The sequence below is a fragment of the Ambystoma mexicanum genome, chromosome 2q, assembly GCF_040938575.1.
Source record: "Ambystoma mexicanum isolate Mex_15411 chromosome 2q, UKY_AmexF1_1, whole genome shotgun sequence".
Classification (NCBI taxonomy): Eukaryota; Metazoa; Chordata; class Amphibia; order Caudata; family Ambystomatidae; genus Ambystoma; species Ambystoma mexicanum.
The window spans coordinates 1,064,916,107-1,064,936,531 of NC_090924.1; positions in this window are offsets into that span (position 1 = coordinate 1,064,916,107).

Below are 20,425 nucleotides of genomic sequence, written 5' to 3' on the forward strand. Positions count from 1 at the left end.
GAAATTCTGCCGGGGTCGGCCGGACCGTCCGCAGACCTCCGGGCAGGGAGGCCCCAACTCCTCCCGTATATCCCAAAAGAGATAGAGTATGAGACACACACAAGAAGCAAGATGACTCTGCTGTTTATTAGACAAAACGGCAGGGATGGGTCAAGGAGCGTACGCGTCCGTCCTGACACACACACAATCGTGGGGCTCGCAGGCCCTTTTTACCTTAGTATGACGCGCTACTTGCGTCACTTGGAAAGTTTAGCAAAAAACCTATCTCCACTCTGGATTGGTTACTCGAGTTGTAGGGTTAGTATAGCGCACATATAGAGAACGGTGTTAGTGGCTGAGGGTTAGTCAGGTGGTATACCTGGGCTGTCCCTTCAATTTGATACATGAAAATTGTTACATGAAGACCTCTGAGGATTGGTCAATGTTAATGGCGTCAGTGATAAGCACCCCATGTTCTAATTGGTCCGCTCGCGAGCCTCCCAGTCTGGGACTATCGCTGTTCCCAGCTCGCGGTGCACCTGTCATTTGCAACAATGCTTTAATATGGGTAGGTGTAAACAATGTGAGGATTTATTCATATGTTGGGAGATCGACTACTCCCACTGCTGCAGATTTCCAATGAGTCTTTTAATTGTATCTGCCTGTGTCTTGAAACATGGGATTCATGCGTCTCCTTCCTCCTGGGCTTGGCATCTTGTCAGGTTTGGCTTTGTCACGTGAGGTGAGACCGTGATTGAGGCAAAATTCAGCACAATTAATATTGTTTTTCCTACTGTGTGCCTGGTTTATCTTGCAGGTGCGACCTTGGCGTTGGCTTGCAGCGTGCGAGATTGCAACATCGTGCCCTTGGCGTTGTGCTTTCGCCGGGCTCATTTTGCAGGGTCAGCAACCCAGTTCTTGCTCATTCAATGTTCATGGAAGCTTTTGCTTGCGGCCTACTTGGGCCTGGTGCATTGGTGGAACCGTTTGATGCAGAGCGCTTTAGGTTGCGGTATCATATTGCTTTATCCTCAGTATTGTGTCCCCGTTATATTCTTCATTATGGTGCATGGCTCTTAGAAGAAGCGTGAGCAAGCCTTTTTAGATAAGTTCATGATGCGTCTTGCGTTTCTGCATTTTGAGAGCCTATGTGGAAAATAATAAAGATGCACGTCCATGAGTATGTCTGTCACCTACGTCATAGCACTGAGTATATTCTTCGTGTGGATTGGTGCGGGAGTGTCCGGTGTGTATATTTGCACAGGTGTGCTGACCGTTGGCTAGGTCGTCATGGCATCTCTAACGACGTGTAGGTTTAGTCGAGTTGGTCCGTGCGGCAGGTGTCGGCATGGACAGAGCTGGCTGCTGGGCAGGTAGATGGGCACATCCGTATGTTCCTGTACCAGGGTATTTGGTCGTCTGGTAGATAGGCAAACTCCTCTTGTGGCGGGTGTCTAGGCCGTGATCCTCTAGGCCAAGCACGAGAGGGGAAGGGCGGGAGCCTGGTCTTCCATTCTCCCACTTCAGTCCCCCCTCTGGTCGACTTGTCGACCACAAACATATCCTTTTCTTTATCTCCTCTTACTCTCCATATTTTAGTTATTCCTCCCAAATGTCGATAGTGGTTAACATGGTCTTCAAATGACCAATACATATATTCACAGGTTCCTCCAGGGGTGCAGTATACCCATTTCCCTATGTAGCTCCTTGGGTTTCTTGGGTTTTTGAAAGCTTCACAGATGGTGGGTCCAGGTGATTGGTGATGATCTGGTTGCGCAACTTCTCTCTCTCTTTTATGATTGTGCCTGTGTGTTGGCCGTCATCTGTTGGCATCAAGAGGTGTATACCAACCATTTCGATCATCTCGTCTGTGGTGCGTGTCTTCCGGGCTTTCCAAAATCTTATTATGATCAGTGTAGCTCCAGCCAGAATAGCACATCCAACTATAATCTTCAGTCCATCTGACAGCCAAGATGGCATCCATGACCATAATATTGAAAACCAACTCTCATCCTTTTTCACACCTTTACTTTCTTCCATCATTTTTGAGTGCATTTGGGCCAATTGTGATACAGCTTCCGTGAGTGTACCATTGTCAGCATCGTTAGCAGGAATGAATGTGCAGCATGATTGTCCTATCTTTGCGCAAACTCCTCCCTCCATTGCGGTGAGGAGGTCCAGTACATATCTGTTCTGTAGTGCAACCATTCTTACTGCTCGCAATTCATCTTTTATTGCGTTGAATCCATTTACTGTAGAGTTAATTGTCATCATTAGTTCCCACCTAGTTATCTGGAGCCATTTTGCGTTTGCGTAAGCCTGCAGTCCAGGATGTATTATTGAGGAGAAGAACATAGCTGCTCTGCTGAATAGTCTGTGTTCCGGCGGGATTGAGGTCAGTGCTGTTTCCGACCTTCCCCACAGGTAATTTCCTGTCAGAGGTTCTCCTTGTCTTTTCTTTCTGTTGAGGACAGTGTTGTTGCCGTTGCGTCTGTTCTCTGGCCCTTTCCGAGGCTGTGCAGATCTCTTCTTCCTTTTGTTTCCTTCATCCATCTTGGGGAAATTCGTCATGTTCACATGTTTTTGGGGTACCACTAGTGATGGTACATTAACGTGTACTATAGTGCATACACCATTCCACAAAGGGGGCAGTGTGTGATACGCCTTGTCTCCACAGGTCCAGTAATGGTCCATTACTACTGCTGTTCCTGCTCCCCCCTCAGGTAACTCCATCACGCTTTCACAGTTGGTGTTGTATCCTACATCCACCTCTCCTTTATGTTGGTAGCATACCTTAGGCGCAGTTAGCGGCAATATTGTTATTGGGTCTTCATCCTTCTCCATCCATGTGAGCATGGGTACGTACTTGATCCAAGTCATTCAACATCTATGGTTATGTCCATCAATAGTTGAAATGTGTTCTCTTGTTACCATGTTGCTGCCAACCACTCCTATGTCCCATTTGTTGTCCATGTACACCTTCCCTGTTATTATCATCAGTGGTCTTTCCCAACAGCCGTTTTTACCAGGGACTTCAGTGGCATACCAATCACATGGTAGGTACTGCAGTGTTACCTTCTTTGTTTCTCCTTTTTCAGGACCACTTGTTATGTATTTGAATCCTTCAGCATGTAAACTGCTCTTGTGGTAACTCAAATAAGTCTTGAGGAAGTTGTTTTCATATGGATATGTATCTCGTGTTTTCCACACCAGGTGCACCACTGTCCCTTGAAATCTTCCTTTCGTCTGGAACAGTGCCAGGTATATTATACATCGTGCTATTTTCCCATCTATCTCCGTGGCAACGAAGGTTCGAGAAGCGCTCATAGCGTATGGGATCAATGAGCAAACGTAGCAGCTGTCTTCCGTTGTCTGCTTACCTATGTGGGTCATGTGTTGATACCATATGTTGTTTGAGATGTGTGCTGAATCTTGTACGTAGTTGTCAATGCCTTTATTATCTGAGTATGTGCTGCGTTTCACTCTATCTTCCTTGTGTGGGATTTTACTAGTACCACCTGACATAACACCTGTTGCAGCTGGGGGTGGGGGTGTATTAGGTTTGGGTACAGCAGTAATATTGATAGCATAGCTGTACTGCCATAAAGAGGCAGCCAAGAACCCGGTGATCAATAAAATCCCTATCAATTTTATTACAAATGCTAATTTCACCGGCATTTTGCTCTTACCTTGCTGCAGTCCGGCAGCTTATTCTTGCGACGTTACAGTTGCCCGCCTGAAAATTCTTAATATGCTCGTTATTAAGGTTAGTTATTGTTATTAAGCTCTCCCTATTAAGTAGTCATTCAGTGCCCAGGCGAAGAGCTGTTCCCACGCCAATCTAAGCAATCTATCTCTCAGGGCGGGCAAGTATGGTTGGAGGTGGGGCATTGAATGTTCTATGGCCAAGAGGAATGCTGTGTAGTAGACACGTACCCTCCTTCTTTTCAGGTACGTTGACCTTTTTACTTCATATACAAATTGGTGTGACAATTCTTCCAGGTAATTATCGTCTGAGGGTACCATCTACTCCTGGGCAGTGAATTGGTTAGTTATCTACTTTCTTAACAGTACAATAATACGCTGTACCTGCATGTGCGAGAGAAAAGAAAGAGAACATTCAGGTGTTTACATGTGTGTATGTGCAAAACAATGTCCTTCAGTTCAATTGTTACTACAATGGGCAGGGGGTCAATGGGCAGAGGGTTTGGGTTCAACTGGCGGAAGTCTCTTTACCCTTTGATCGTGTAACCATGGGGTGGGCGTTATGGGGATCACCCCTTTCTTTTCTAATAGTTGTCTCTGGGGAATCTGGGGGGTGGCAGGGTATGGGGACACTTAGGCTGTTAGTTGTGGTAGAAGTCTCTTCCTCCGTTGGTGACGCTGTTGTTGTTCTTCCAGAGGCCCTGTCGGTGGCGCTGGGGCGGGTCTGGGGTTTGTAGATCTTTACGTCGTGTAGGTGGTTCCAAGCACGTTTGTCCTGTAACTTTACTGCTCTCGTTGATACCTCCTCTACCAGATGGGGGTCAGTGAATCGTGGACTGTTCCACTTTCTGTTGAAATCGCGAAGTAGTACGTGGTCACCTTTAGCAACTTTGCACAGTCTTTCCTTTTCCAATTCTTTATCCACGTCTTCTTGCTGATCGCTGTTGGACCCGCCCCGCGTGCGCTCGAGCTGTTGAGACACAAACACTACACTAGTAATCAAAGAAGACACATATTGGTACATTTCATCACCAAGAACACTCGCAGTACTCTCGTGGTCAGTAAATGCTCTTGATGTTGGTGTTAGGGGAAGGCGCATTTGACGTCCGGTAACCACCTCGTGAGGGGTGAAGTGGTGGTCGGAACCTGGTCTATTTCTGAGCTCAAATAGGGCTAATGGAAGGCAATATAACCAACTCTTCTTTGTTGTTTGCTGTATCTTTGCAATTGCCTCCTTTAATAGGCCAATCAGGCGTTCACATATACCGTTTGCCTGTGGGTGGTATGCACATGCAAATTTATGCTTGATGGTCAGCAAGGATGTGATGTGCTGGAACATTTCGTTTGCGAAATGTGGGCCATTGTCTGACCTCAGTACCTCGCACACTCCCCACCTGGGGAAGACCTCCCTCACTAGGAATTCAGCTGCTCTAAATGCATCTGGGTGTGAACAGGGCCCTGCTTCAATCCACCTCGAGAATGGGCATACTACTACAATCATATACCTATTTCCTTGACATACGTTGATCATATCAACATAGTCAATATGGAGATGCCGGAAAGGTCCCTCTGGCCGGGGTATAGTACCTCTTATCACCTTCAGAGTATGACCGGCCGTAAACTGTTGACATGTGAGACAATTGCTGATAAAATTTGACACATGAGAATTTAACTCGGGGCAGAACCAGTCTTCCCTAATTCGTGCTGCAATAACTTCCTTGCCTGTCTGGGCTGGGTAGTGTAGTTGGCTCAGGGCGGTGTTCAATAGTGCCAGTGGTATTACAATCTTTCCAGTGTCACCCTGGCGCCATAGTGCGTCGGTTGGTGACATTGTGCATCCTCTTTTTACCCATATTTCTTTTTCGGCCATTGGTGCAGCCGCTTGTAGCTCCATAATCTGTGTGGCTGGGAGATGGGTGTACCCTTCTCTTATCAACATCTCCTTAGCCATTCCCCTCCCTCTCCCTCTCTGTGACTCTGGGGGGTTCCATATCTCACCAAAGTATGCAGCATACTTCGCATGTGCGTCTGCTGCTGCATTCCCTTTTGAGATGTGGTCTTCACCATTGGTGTGTGCGATGCATTTGACCAAAGCTAATTCTTGGGGGTCATTTATTGCTTCAATTAGTTCAGGCAATAGGAGGGCATGTTGCACTGGAGTGCCATCAGCTCTCCTAAACCCTCTTCTTCTCCATTTCGACAGCCCTGAGTGGACAGTGGATGTAACATATCCGCTGTCGGAATATATGGTCACTCGTTTGTCAAAGCTTTCCTTCAACGCCAAGATCAGTGCAACTAATTCCGCTGCTTGAGCAGAGTAATGCTGTGGTAATTGTACACATTTCATTGCCACACACACCGGTACCTCCATCATTTTTACCACTGCTGCCCCAGTCCTCCTTACACCATCCCTTTGGTCGATAGTTGATGACCCATCAATGAACAAGAGCTCACCTCCCTCTAGTGCGTTTTCTTCAACCTTTCTAGTACATGAGTACATGTCAGTTATTTGCGTACAGTCGTGGGCATAATCTCCCTCCTCAATTACTTCTGCTAGGAACCTTGCAGGGTTGACCGTGCTACATCTAACAATTGATAGTTCAGCTCTGGATAAGATGATCTCATAACCTGATGCCCTTTCTGTGGTTAGGGTGGACTTAGGTTTATTCAATATGGCAAATAGTGCATGTTCCACAAACAGTGTAGTTGGGCACCCCATGGTGATTGCTGATGCTTTCTCTACCGCAAAAGCAGCTGCGGCGAGACCTTGTTCGCAAGGGAAATGACCTAGCATCACAGGATCTAAGTGGCCACTGTAAAATGCTACTGGTTTGTAGCCCATGCTTGTTTTTTGGGCCAACACTGCTTTCATTACTGCTGAGTCGCAATGTGAAAATATAAAAAATTGTCGCTCATAGTCTGGGGATGCCAGTACCGGAGCAGTTGATATCGCATCTTTCAATTCATCAAAAGCCTCTTTCATTTCCATTGTCCACCCCAGCTTTTTCTCCCCTTTATTAGCTTCCTTTAACGCCTCAAGCAGGGGTCCTATGTATGAACTGTAATCAAACACCCATGCTCTACAGTAGTTGCACAGCCCCAGGAACTGCTGCAGTTCCCTCACTGTTTGTGGCACTGGTGTGTTTGAAATGGCCTGTGCTCTTTGTGGTGCAATCTTTCTTCCATGTTGGGATATGAGCTGACCAATGTAAAGTACCTGTTCTTGACAGTACTGTAGCTTTTCCATGTCTACCTTGTAACCTTTCTCAGCCAATATTGTCAACATCTTTAATGAGTCCTCTCTGCATGTTTTTTCGTTTGTACTGCAAATTATTATGTCATCCACATACTGCAACACTGTGCTTTCCACTTCAATGTTACCCAAGTCCATCTGTATTACTCTGTTGAAAATTGAGGGTGATTCGCAATACCCCTGTGGCAATCTGGTGTGTTTCCACTTTGTGTTTCTGTAAGTGAAGCTTGTCAGATCTTGTGGGTCTGGGTGCAATGGTATTGAAAAGAATGCATTTTTAAGGTCGATCACTGTAGATCGTGATGCTTCTGCTGGAATGCCACACAATATTGTGGCCGGGTTTGCTGCTATGGGGTATTCTGCTTCTACTATGTTGTTCAAGGGCCTGAGATCCTGTATGATGCTCCAAGAACCCCCTTTAGCCTTGCGCACTGGATATACAGCCGTGTTACATGGTGATTCTGAGGGGACCAATATGCCATTATTTATAAGGACCGTTATGGTTTCATATATGCCCTCATCTGCCTCTTTTGATAGTGGGTACTGTTTCACTCTGGGGAGTATTGCACCTTTTTTCAATTTTATCCTTACTCCCCCTATACTTTTTATGCACCCCACATCATAGGGGCTAGTAGTCCACAATGATGTGGGTACCTTGGTCATATCCTCCTTAAAGAAGGGGACTGGGGTGCATGCGGGTGCCTCAAGTGCCATTGCAATTTTCTGTGCTACTTGTTTGTACGCCACTCTTAGCCATATTTCCACACTCATCATAAACACCATTTCACCTTCCTCCTTTTCTTCTGAGAACAGCTCCTCAACTGACACCTGGGTGAGTCTACATCCTTCTGCTAGTGCTATCACTGCCCTCCATGCTCTTCCTTCTCTGTCTTGGGCATGTACAGCAATGTAATCAGCTGTTGCTACAATGCTCCCAATGTCCACTGGAACCACCTTTCCTTCTGGTTCATTGACTGGTGTTTCTGGTCTAAACAGATAGGCTGCTGGCCTCCTCCAGATTTTTCCCTCTATCCCTGGCATCCATGCAAATGCCATGTCTGTCCCGTACTGGAAGAGTTCGCCATCTACTGGCTCCGCCCTAATTGCTGTCTGTCCGCAGTATGCTTGCATAATCTGTCTTGCTGTGAGCATGTTAATCCCTGGAGTAGAGCAAATTATGCCGTCCTCAGTAAAGGAGATCGTCATATTCAACCTGTTCATTATGTCTCTCCCCAGTATATTTACTGGTGAGGCACTATAATATAGAAGTGGAACTGACAGGTCATAATCTCCTATAGATAAGGGAATGTTATCAGTAAAGGGAACCAACCCTCTAGCCCCAGAGAATCCTTGGGTGTTCATGGCTTTGCCTGACATCTTAAATTTACCTTCCCTTATGCAAGACCTGGTCGCCCCGGTGTCAACAAGGAATGATAACTTTTTGTTACCTATCGTTACCTCTATGCGTGGTTCCTCCGCACTATTAGGTGTTACTGACAGGATGGGACACACCAAGGCCATCTGTGGGCTGTCCTATTGAGGGTACAACGATTGGCCATTTCCTGTGTAAGGGTTGTGTCCTAGGACCGTCACCCTACCCAGTTGTGTTTGTTGTACTTGGGGTTGTTGTGTTATCGCTACCTGTTGTTGTGGCAGTGAATGTGTCTGTGACTGTTGTTGTGTTATGCTGTTCCTGTGTGGGCCTTGGTTGTCCCTGTTCACTCCATGATGGTGTTCCTGGTCTAACTCTACACGTGCGTGACATGTGCCCTAATAATCCACAACTCCAACACACCGGTGGTTCCCTACTCTGCCATGGAAAGCTCCCTGCGTTTTCCTGGTATACTGGTTGCCCTGTGGGGTAGGAATTTCTAAGTCCTCCCACCTGCTGTTGGGTGTTATATCCGTATCCTCTCCCTCTCATAATTCCTCCTCTCCCCCTGTTATAATTATAATACCCAGCTCCTGGCATTGGGTATCCTCCTCCCATGTTGGTCGTGTATGGTTGGAGTGGCGGCACCTGTTGTGTTATAGCCTGTGAAGGTGGTATTTGGGAGGAATCTTGTGCAGCCACTACTTGTGTGGGGCTTTGGGTCATTGTTGTAGGTGTAGTTATTAGTGCCCCTTCCATTGTGTATTTAGTAAGCTTTTTCTGCACTAGTTTAGCCTCTTCCGTTTTCCTGTCCTGTTCTTTTTGTTTCATTTTTCCTTGCCATGTCCTGCAATGATGCACTATAGTCAGTTGTATTTCTGGCCATGCTTTTGCTTCCATTCCCACTACTTTCTTTAGTTGTTTCTGAACTCCTTCTGGGAGCCCTTGTACTAGTATATGATAAAATATTGCTGGTGTTTTGTCCCATTGTTCTCTAGTTTCCATGCGCCACTTCTCTTGGATTTCCTGGATATAATCAACAGGATCTTCGTTCTCACGCATCTTGCGTGAGGTAATTGCTCCTATGTCTGATGTGTCTGGGTACTGTACCCTCAGTGCCTGCCATAGTGCATGTCTGCAGTTTGCGAATGGTGCCCCATCATGCGATGTGTTTGTTATTGTTACCCCCGGGAATCCCGCTCTCTTCCAAATGTCATCCGCTGCATCCCCTAATATCGATATTAGAAGGCCCTTTACATCTCCTACTGCCAGTTTCTGTCCTGTGGTGTGTTTTTCCATTTCATATATCCACTTACCCGCACCTCCACTTAATGATGGGAGCCTGCATTTTATATTTTCTTTGTCTCTATGCTTCCAAGGGACATACTGTGGTCTAACCCCTCCCCTCTCCAGAAGTGGCATTAAGTTATGTCTCGTTTTACCCTTTGTGTTCCATAAAATCGAGTCCTCACACCCTTCCTCTTCTTCCCTTTCTTCTACGTCGTCAATTTCATCCGTATTTCCCCTGCTCGTAACTCTTTCTTCTCCATCTTTTCCCCTTCTTCCATCATTTCCTGTATTTAATGTGGGCATGTGTATTCGTCCTTCCTGCCTGCGTCTAGGGAGGTCCCTAAGCCGACATGCATAGGGTGTCAGTTCGTCTGTGAAGGGCGCAAATTTTATTTTGCCTAACGAGCGTGGGATGGTTGAGCATGTAGGGTGGGGTGGGAGAGGGCGTGATGGGGACGGTGCGGCCTCATGTGTCTGTCTTTCCGCTATTCCTTGCTCTCCCTCCTCACTTCTCTCCAGTTCATCCTTTCTCCTACGGATCCATGGTGAGTCTGTGTTGGTCCGGGTGATGTATAGTTTATCTAGGCTTTCCCTTTCACTGTTTCTTCCTTCCTTCTCCACTCCTTCTTCTTCCTCACTACAAAAGTCAGTCATAAACGGCACCCCCACTCGGTCTTTTTCCCCTTGATTGTTACTGTTTTTAAGTCTATTAGGTCCAGTTCTCCTTTTTCTCCTTTATCAACCGCTCCCCTTTGCGCTGATGTTGTTGCTACTTCTGTGTCTCTATATACGTCCCCCCATACTTCACTCTCCCCTCTCCTATCTTCTCTTTCTCCTTCATTTCTCTCCTCCATCTCCCTACTATTTTCCTCCCTTTTCCTTTTTAATTCCTCCATTACTTCACTACTCATCTGTTCCAGTATTCTTTCATCCTCTTTCTTCCTTTCCCATTTCACACTTTCCCTTTCTAATATACTCTCTATCACCCTCCCTTCTTCATATTTCTTAATCGTTTCTGATAGTAATCTCCTCTTCCACATTGCCATTTCTCTTTCTTTCTCTTCTTCTTCCCTTTTCTTTTCTCGCAGCACTGCTCTTGATACCTTTTCTGCTGCTGCTTTTACCCTTTCAGCTTCTCTCCTTTGCTCCTCAGTTCGTTCCCTTATTTTTTCCAATTTGTTCTTACCTTCTTTCTTTTTCCTTGCTCTCTCTCTTTTCTCCCTCTCGAGCTGTTTGATCAGTTCATTCTGCTCATCCCTTAACTCTGCTAGTCGTTCCTCCAAAATCTCTTCCTTTTGTCGTAACAGCTCTTCCCTCCTCATTTCACTCTCCCTGGTATTATCCTCATCTGTTTTCCTTACTACCTCCTTCTCTTCTCCTGTTAATGAACCTCGTAATTTTAATAGTATCTGTGCAGCTACCCACTCATCATTTCCTATTTCCACAGTTTGTTCTTCTTCAGTCCTCCCCTCCCCTGCTGGCATCTTCCTATGAACCACATATGGTGGAGGGCTGTATGCCGGGTTCAAGTACCCCTCAGCCGCCCTTAACTGACCTCTTTCTATTTCTCCTAACTCTCTTAAAGGGTAAAACCCCCCTCCCTCTGTTTTCACTCCCTTTGCTAGGGGTATATTGTTGTTTGGTTCCTTTTTTATTTCATTTGATGTATTATTCTTTTCTCCTCCCTCTTGTCCGTTCCCCGTGTTCTTTGGGTCTTCACTCCCCTTTTTCCCATCCTCTCCTTCCTCCTTAATCTCTTTTTCTTCCGGTATTTCACCCACAGTGAACATTCCATTTGGTCCTGGTCGGGACCCTTGGAACATCCTCCATAAGTTAAACACCTCCACGTGGTTTGCCAACTTCTTCCCTTTGTATGTATTATGCAGATGGTTTAATAGTGAATGTTGGGCATATGGATCGAAGCTACCATTAGGCGGCCACAGTGTTATCATTTTGTTGTCCGTCCCCTGGGTCCATTCTATGCTATACTTGATCAGTTTCTCCCTATGGGGTGACAGTATGGTACATATGTGTTGTAGTGGGGTAGTGAGGGTGTTCCCCCACCCTCCCGATCCTGTCCCGTATGACATAGTAGCGCTCCACTTGTTACCCTTCCCCTATTTGGTAGCGGTTATCTCACTAGCAGTTTACAATATACAGCCTTATATCGTTACCTGGCCCCGTAAGTTTGGGGACTTGCGATAGTCCGCTAAGGAAAATTATTAAAAATATAGTATTTACATTTGTATATTTTATTTTCTTCTTTCTTCCTTTACACGACACCCTTACGGCCCCCTGCGGCCGAGGCGCACGTAGCCCCCTGCGGCTGCGTACCCCTGGTGACGTTCTTATACAGCCGTCCTACTTTCACTTGATCCTCCTCCCTCTTCTACACTTGCCGTGGCCGGCGTTCTCCGTGCGCCGCCACGTCCCCCGTTTCGCCTTTCCTTGGTCAATTCATTACCGTTTATCTCCGTTTCCACTCCCTTACCACAGTTCTCTTCCCCACCACCCTCAGACAGAAGGATGCCTTGTGCTCGGGATATCCTATGAAAGCCCTATTGGTGACGTCACCGATCTCTTCGAGCTACTGGTAAGTTCTTCATATATTCTTTAAGTTCAAAATACACTTGCAATCTACCCCCGTTAACCTCACAGCTGTCTTCCTGTCACTCCTGGAACAAGGTAATCAATAATATAATCGGACTGCGCACACTGCGTCGCCTCGCGTGTGATACGCCCCTCGACAGGAGGGCTTAACCAGCCAATTATCTTCTGTATTGGGCAACTGACTAGCTACCACCTACAGGGAAACGTCATCTACCTATCGAGTTTCTTGCTCGAACAATAGGGATCCTCATCTACTCATTGATCAATAAGTGCCAAATCGTAGGAAACCACACACACACACACCCTTACACGTGGTCGCGACCTAGGCCAATCAGTGTCTACGAGCGGCCGCACGTGATGTTTTCGTGCTCCGCCCCCCTCTCTCGCGTAACGTAGCCGACTGCTCTCGCACTCGTTCGGCTACCATTCATTTCATTGTCAATACTAAATTGTCAAAACCTTCGCCGCGCACCTGTGCAACACCTCCCACCTCCCGTATTTAATTCCTCCCCCCTCCCTCACAATTTCACATTGCTTGTTGTGCGTGGCATGCTCACCAAGTTCTCTTGATGCGGGGCCGCTTGACTGCGTGCACCCCTCCAAGCGGCTCGCCACCTCCCCTCGTCTGGACCACGTCTGGACACTCGCCAACCGCGGGCGGGATACTTCTCAACCGGCTCCCGAAGGCCAATATCCGGATTGTGCTGTCCGGTCTTCTCGCAGTTCAGCGATGGTCCTGTAGTCCTCAGAAGGGGGCAACGGCAGAGGGGGCCGCGCCGCCGGGCCTCCTCGCAACAGTAGTAATTGGAAAAAGTAAAAATAAAAGCAGATCTTAAACAGATCTCAGCAGTGCCTCCAACTTGTCGGGGGGAAATTCTGCCGGGGTCGCCCGGACCGTCCGCAGACCTCCGGGCAGGGAGGCCCCAACTCCTCCCGTATATCCCAAAAGAGATAGAGTATGAGACACACACAAGAAGCAAGGTAACTCTGCTGTTTATTAGACAAAACGGCAGGGATGGGTCAAGGAGCGTACGCGTCCGTCCTGACACACACACAATCGTGGGGCTCGCAGGCCCTTTTTACCTTAGTATGACGCGCTACTTGCGTCACTTGGAAAGTTTAGCAAAAAACCTATCTCCACTCTGGATTGGTTACTCGAGTGGTAGGGTTAGTATAGCGCACATATAGAGAACGGTGTTAGTGGCTGAGGGTTAGTCAGGTGGTATACCTGGGCTGTCCCTTCAATTTGATACATGAAAATTGTTACATGAAGACCTCTGAGGATTGGTCAATGTTAATGGCGTCAGTGATAAGCACCCCATGTTCTAATTGGTCCGCTCGCGAGCCTCCCAGTCTGGGACTATCGCTGTTCCCAGCTCGCGGTGCACTTGTCATTTGCAACAATGTTTTAATATGGGTAGGTGTAAACAATGTGAGGATTTATTCATATGTTGGGAGGTCGACTACTCCCACTGCTGCAGATGTCCAATGAGTCTTTTAATTGAATCTGCCTGTGTCTTGAAACGTGGGATTCAGGCGTCTTCTTTCTCCTGGGCTTGGCATCTTGTCAGGTTTGGCTTTGTCACGTGAGGTGAGACCGTGTTTGAGGCAAAATTCAGCACAATTAATATTGTTTTTCCTACTGTGTGCCTGGTTTATCTTGCAGGTGCGACCTTGGCGTTGGCTTGCAGCGTGTGAGATTCCAACATCGTGCCCTTGGCGTTGTGCTTTCGCCGGGCTCATTTTGCAGGGTCAGCAACCCAGTTCTTGCTCATTCAATGTTCATGGAAGCTTTTGCTTGCGGCCTACTTGGGCCTGGTGCATAGGTGGAACCGTTTGATGCAGAGCGCTTTAGGTTGCGGTATCATATTGCTTTATCCTCAGTATCATGTCTCCGTTATATTCTTCATTATGGTGCATGGCTCTTAGAAGAAGCGTGAGCAAGCCTTTTTAGATAAGTTCATGATGCGTCTTGCATTTCTGCATTTTGAGAGCCTATGTAGAAAATAATAAAGATGCACGTCCGTGAGTATGTCTGTCGCCTATGTCATAGCACTGAGTATATTCTTCGTGTGGATTGGTGCCGGAGTGTCCGGTGTGTATATTTGCACAGGTGTGCTGACTGTTGGCTAGGTCGTCATGACATCTCTAACGACGTGTAGGTTTCGTCGAGTTGGTCCGTGCCGCAGGTGTCGGCATGGACAGAGCGGGCTGCTGGGCAGGTAGATGGGCACATCCGTATGTTCCTGTACCAGGGTATTTGGTCGTCTGGTAGATAGGCAAACTCCTCTCGTGGCGGGTGTCTAGGCCGTGATCCTCTAGGCCAAGCGCGAGAGGGGAAGGGCGGGAGCCTGGTCTTCCATTCTCCCACTTCAACCTCGTAATGACCCCAATGACTTGATCTCCTCTGCCCCCCCTCTCTACCCCTCTGAACACTCCTCTCTCTTGGAGTGATCACTGCCTCCTCTCCTCTCATCTCTCCCTCTCTTCCCCGCAAGCCAAGTCTACCCCAACACTGCCACCTACCTTCTTGGCTATCCGACCCAGGAAACGCGTGTCAGTCAAGAATTTTGCCTCCACCTTCTCTCTCTCCCTCCGCCCCGGGCTGACTCACACCCTGACACATCCCTAACCCTACTGTACTCTTCTATTTCTGATATTCTTGATGCCCTTGCCCCTGTCATTAGGATCCATTTGAAGTCCAAAGCCAAGTGCAATTCATGGTATGACTTCGACCTAGCTACACTTAAACATAAGTGTAGGGCGGCTGAGAGGAAATGGAGGGCTTCTTGTTCATCCTCTGACAAACTGGCCTGTCCTCACCAAGATGAAAGAAGAGAGTCCACATTCAAGCCTGTGTCTCTGCAACATCTACAAATTCAGTTGAACTCTTTAAATCTGAAAGGAGCTGGCCAACCCTGCAGCAGTCTCTACCCCTCCTCTTGCCTCCTGGGCTCTTTGCAATGCCCTTGCCTCTCACTTGTTCTAAAAAATCCAGGACATCCTGTCCACCTTCTCCTCCCCTCCGTACCCTCTCCCCTCTCTGTCTGTGCTTACTGAAAAACCAGTGGCGTATGGTTGCTTGGCTTACCATATTTGGCACATTTCTGGCGATTTTCGATTTTACTTGTAACCATAAAGTCCCCTTAGCAAAGTTTTTGAATTTCATATGTTTTCTATTAGTGCAATTTAACCATAGCATCCCTTTGACAACATCTTTTAACTGATTTTCATAGGTTTTTACCAGTGCACTCTTAATTTTCTACAAGCTCCTTATATTATACTCAACCCCAATGTAGCAGCTGTAGAATCCATCGACAGCACTTAGCATTCACAAAGCCCAGTAGCATAGGAGACAAGAGAAAATGTTGTGCCCTTTAACCAGCAAACACATATACTTAAAAGAACATTACTTATTTTTACGACACCCACATATACCCTTTTTGTGCAAATCATTATTTCAAAATGTACAACTTATTTTTTCATTTAGCACCACCATTTAATTATACAGAATCCCAAGAATCAGAAAGAAAATATCTATCCCCTACTGCACATAATCAAATCATGGTCTTGTCTGCAAAATTGAATGAACTTAGTAATGGCTTTAAGGAACTATTTAAACTATGCTAATAATCATGTTATTAGAAATGTTGATTATCACTGTTCTTCTTGTACATGTCACCCTTACCCACAGCAATCACCCATCACATTTCAAAAGTATATATGAAAAATGGTTTAATGAAACTTCACTCCCTCCCTCCCCTGGTGATCATTGTATAGAAATGTATGTTTTCCAATCCGATAACCCATCCCTTTCATAATTAAATACTATGAATATCTAGTATATTATTTTGTGAAAAATTACTTTTTTTTAAACCCCAATTGATATATACGAGTGTCTAGGGTGTCGGTTTACGAAATGGGTTGTCCACAGACATTGTGCTATGTCCGCAAATGTCACATGTCTGTTCTCGCATGACACACTTTTAATTAATCCGAGGACAGCGCACCTGTTTGCAGACATCCATGCGCATGTGCCGGGCAGTCTCCCACCCAATGGTGTTTGCGGACAGCCGTCAGTGCCACGGATGACCTGGGATGTCATATGACCGCACTCGTGCAGTGTGGCAGCTTAGCCACGAACAGTGTCCTTGCTCTGCGGACAGTTTAAAATTGCATTTTCAGCCAAACTAGGGTTTTTCAAGTTGAACGTTTACCCTTACAGAGCTCCTAGATCCAATCTTAGCTGATCTGGCAATGTTTTACAACTTTCCAAGGCCTATTTTTGACCCAGTAGTCTGTGAACATTGGCACAGTCTGTGGACAGTTCCTCTGAAAGTACCCACTGATACATTTTAGGCATTCTCAATTTAGCAGACCAGGAAAGTGCACCTAATTTCTCGATCACTTTCCGAATTTTGCAACGTGCGACAAAGGCATCTGATATGGCCATCCCTCCTTCTTCCAAGAGGCCACCACCACCTCTACAACCTGGAAGGCCTGCAGAGGGGAACAGTCATAGAGATGTAGAAGAGGATGAAAAGGAGGAGCAAGATGAGGTAGAGGAAGTGCCTACCTTCAGCGCCCGGAGTGAGCCATGGGTGTTGCAGATTTTCACCACTGTTGAGGCTATACCAAAGGCTCAGACAGCCATGGTGAGTGTGGGTATATACGCAGTCGCAGAAAACCTGGACTGTACTCCTAGGGGACCATTTCCATGTGCTGCTACACCAGATCCAACCACTCCGGTGCTCTGAGAAGGGCTGTTCCTTTCTCAGGGAGAAGCAGGTTGAAGGTCTATAACCCATTTTCCTCCACCACTTGTGCCCCCACACAGGCTACTTCTTTGACAGAGAGGAGCCCGGCAGCCACCTCACAGGCCATACAGAACACTGTTGACCCTTAGCTTTCGAGGGTCACAGTACTATGTTTATACTGCGATGCACCGATCTGCAGGAGGGAGCAGTTTTGTAGTGCTTTTGAGGCTGCGGTCAAGGAGCACAAGAAACACTGGCACCTACCTTCATTGTAAGGCCTGCCCAACATCTTCCCCTGTCCACCTGCCCCTCCTTCTCTTTGGTTGGTGTACCTTCCCTCCTTTTCCTCCCCATCTTGCCTCTCCTGTAAAAAAACAAATAAAACAAAATCATGAAATAAAAAAAAAACAGATCCTTTAGGAGCCACCTTTCACAGTTAAAAACTTGAACTTAAAAAATGTCACAGGTCCCTTTGCAACCTGCATAGTACGCGGACAAGTGCAGTAATCGGCAGACACCTGGGAATGAAAATCATTTTTATTGTTCTTCATTCAAAAATGGTGGATCTTAAAATAACCTTTTTTTCTTTTAGGCTTTTATATATTTTTAGGGATTATTTGGTTGTATGTACTAAACTAACAAATGTTCTACTGAACTTAATTCTTTTGTCTTACTTTTACAAAAAGTGCTTCTATTTGTTTCTGTTTTTACTTTTTGTATACTTCAACTACTTAATTCCAATTAAGGAATGTACATATGCATTTATAGGAGCATTGTGTGCAACTTCTTTATAAAAGAAAGAAAAAGCAGAAGCAAAATATGTGTACCACATTTTTAAGTGCCACTTAGCGTGTGAAAGTTTAATATCTTGGCAGTACATGCATACCTGCTAACATGACATGTTCCAATCTGTAGCTGCTTATCCATTCTAGTATTTTCTCTGCATTTGGGGACTTGTAGTCCAACATTTTTTATGGAAAAAGTGCAACTGGAACTCCCAAAATGCAAAGATAAAAACAACACCTACATATTGAAATGGATCATGTTGGCAAGCATGCATGTACTGCCAACATATTAAACTTCCACACACGAAGTGACACTTACAAGGGTTCTACAAATCTTTTCCATCTGCTTTTCTTTTCTTCTACCAAAAAGTTACACACAATGCTGCTATAAAAGCACACACGCATTGTTGTTTACTTTCATGAAAATACACCTAAAAACAAACATTTTTAAACGCTGAACATTTTCAATGTTTCATTCCATTTAAATGTCACACTGTCAAAACTAACTCATTACATACCTTACACTGCCACCATTCTCAACCTGCTCACACATTTGTATACCGCCAAAGTATCCTTATATAACACTTCAGCTTACATATAAAGTAAAACAATTAAACCAGTTTTTTTTTTTTATTATCAACCATCTGTGTCCTGCGCTGAAAAGAGGGTGGCAGCTGTTTAGTGGAGTAACAAAGTAGAACCCCCTACTCTGGTGAATACAAGAACATGCTCGGGGCTCAGGGGAACCCCACTCCACTTATACTCAAGCGCCACAAAATCAATGACGAGTACACACTCAGGAGTAGTAAGAAGGTGAGAATATATTCAAAAAAATTCCCTATGTGAGAAACGTGTGTCGGTGACTTAATCGCCTTTTTCAATCAGGGCTGAAATAATTGGCCACAAAAATAAGCAGATTACAGTTAACAATATTATAAACGAGTAGAACAAATACATTCAATGACATATTCATAACGTGAGAATAAAACAAAATGATACACGATATTGAAATGGTACAGGAACAATATTGCAAGAGGTAAAACACACAGAAAAACAGGCGAGGGGGAAAAGGGAGGGATGATAAGGTTGGAAGAGATAACATCAAAAAAGAGGACAATGTGTTAGTTAGTGTATGTATTCAAATTCAACCTGATATAGTTATTTAGAGCAAAGGAAAATGTCCTTTTGATATGGGTGAGTTCTTACCTAATCGATGAAAAATATAGATCAATTCAAGAATTTGATGATGATCGTGTTCCTGGGATAAATCCCGCCTGTTTGAAAATGCACTAATTAGTATCAGGTATTCCCATATGTATTGTGTGGTACTATAGAGTTAATAGCGAAAGGTGCGCGGCATAGATGAGTTTCTTAGAGAAGTGGACAGTGGCCTTAAATATATAATTAATATTACTTTTATGAATTACGGCATAAACATGAAGCCATGTAATATTACTGGTGCGATTTCCTGGTGAATAACTAATCTGCATCTGGCATGCATAAAAGATAGATATTGGTTTCTATCTACGAGCGCAGTCAAGCCTCGTTCTTCCCTGCGTCGCTCGCGCAGCGCTGTGTGAATTACAGCGAGCACGGGTGGGGCGAGCGTGCAGGTAGTGTGAGGGGCTTAGGGCATACCTCGCAAGAGGTGGTTCCCGTCATTCATTGTCGGGGATCATCGATGTCTTTGCAGATATGCTCATCCAATTTTAGGAGGGGCCAGTTTTTGCGTAGTATTGTTCGTAGTGTACCATTGTTTGCACAAAAGGTAGTAATGAATTTCACTGTTTCAGGTCTTTTCTCCGAACGTAAGTTTGTAGATGTTAGAGTAGAGTCTCTGGTTATTTTGTGTGCTTTGTTAGATGCTGCTTTGATGAATCTAGTTCTGTATCCTCGTGCTTTAAATCTGGTGTGCAAAATTTAGCATTCTTGTTCAAAGATTTTTGTGTCGGTACAGTTCCGACAAGCACAAATTAACTCGCCTTTTGGAATGTTATTTTTCACCGGATCTAAGTGGCAACTTGTTGCAAAGAGAGTTGAGTTGACCTCTGTCTGCTTCCGAAAGGTTCTTGTCAACAATTTATTGTATTGGGCATAGATAGTAAGGTCTAAAAAGTTAATGTGTGTTTTACTGTGAGTACCAGTAATGACAATTCCGAGAGAATTGCAGTTCGCTCTCTTCATGGATTTGTCTAGTTCATCAGATGTTCCTTTCCATATTAGTAAAACATCATCTGTATAGCGTGTCCACATTACAACACTCTTGTTGTATGCTATATCCGTATAGATATGTGTATCTTCATACATACCCATGAACAGGATAGCGATGGCTGGAGCGCATTTAACACCCATCGCTACGCCTATTTTTTGTCGATAGTACTGGCCCTTAAAAAGGAAGATGTTATTGGTCAGAGTTAGAGATAGCATTTCTTTGAGCATTTCCACAAAATGATAGTGTGAGGCAGATTCTTCTCTGAACGTATATTGCAGTGTTTGGATTGCTGCCTCATGTTTAATCGAGGTATACAAAGCCTTGACGGCCGAAGTTGCTAGTAGATAGTCAGATTGGCATACAATTTCACTAATTCTCTTGATTGTGTCTGTTGAGTCTTTTAGATATGACTGAAGTTTTGGTACCCTAGGTCAAAGTGCATGATTTAGATTCTCAGCAATT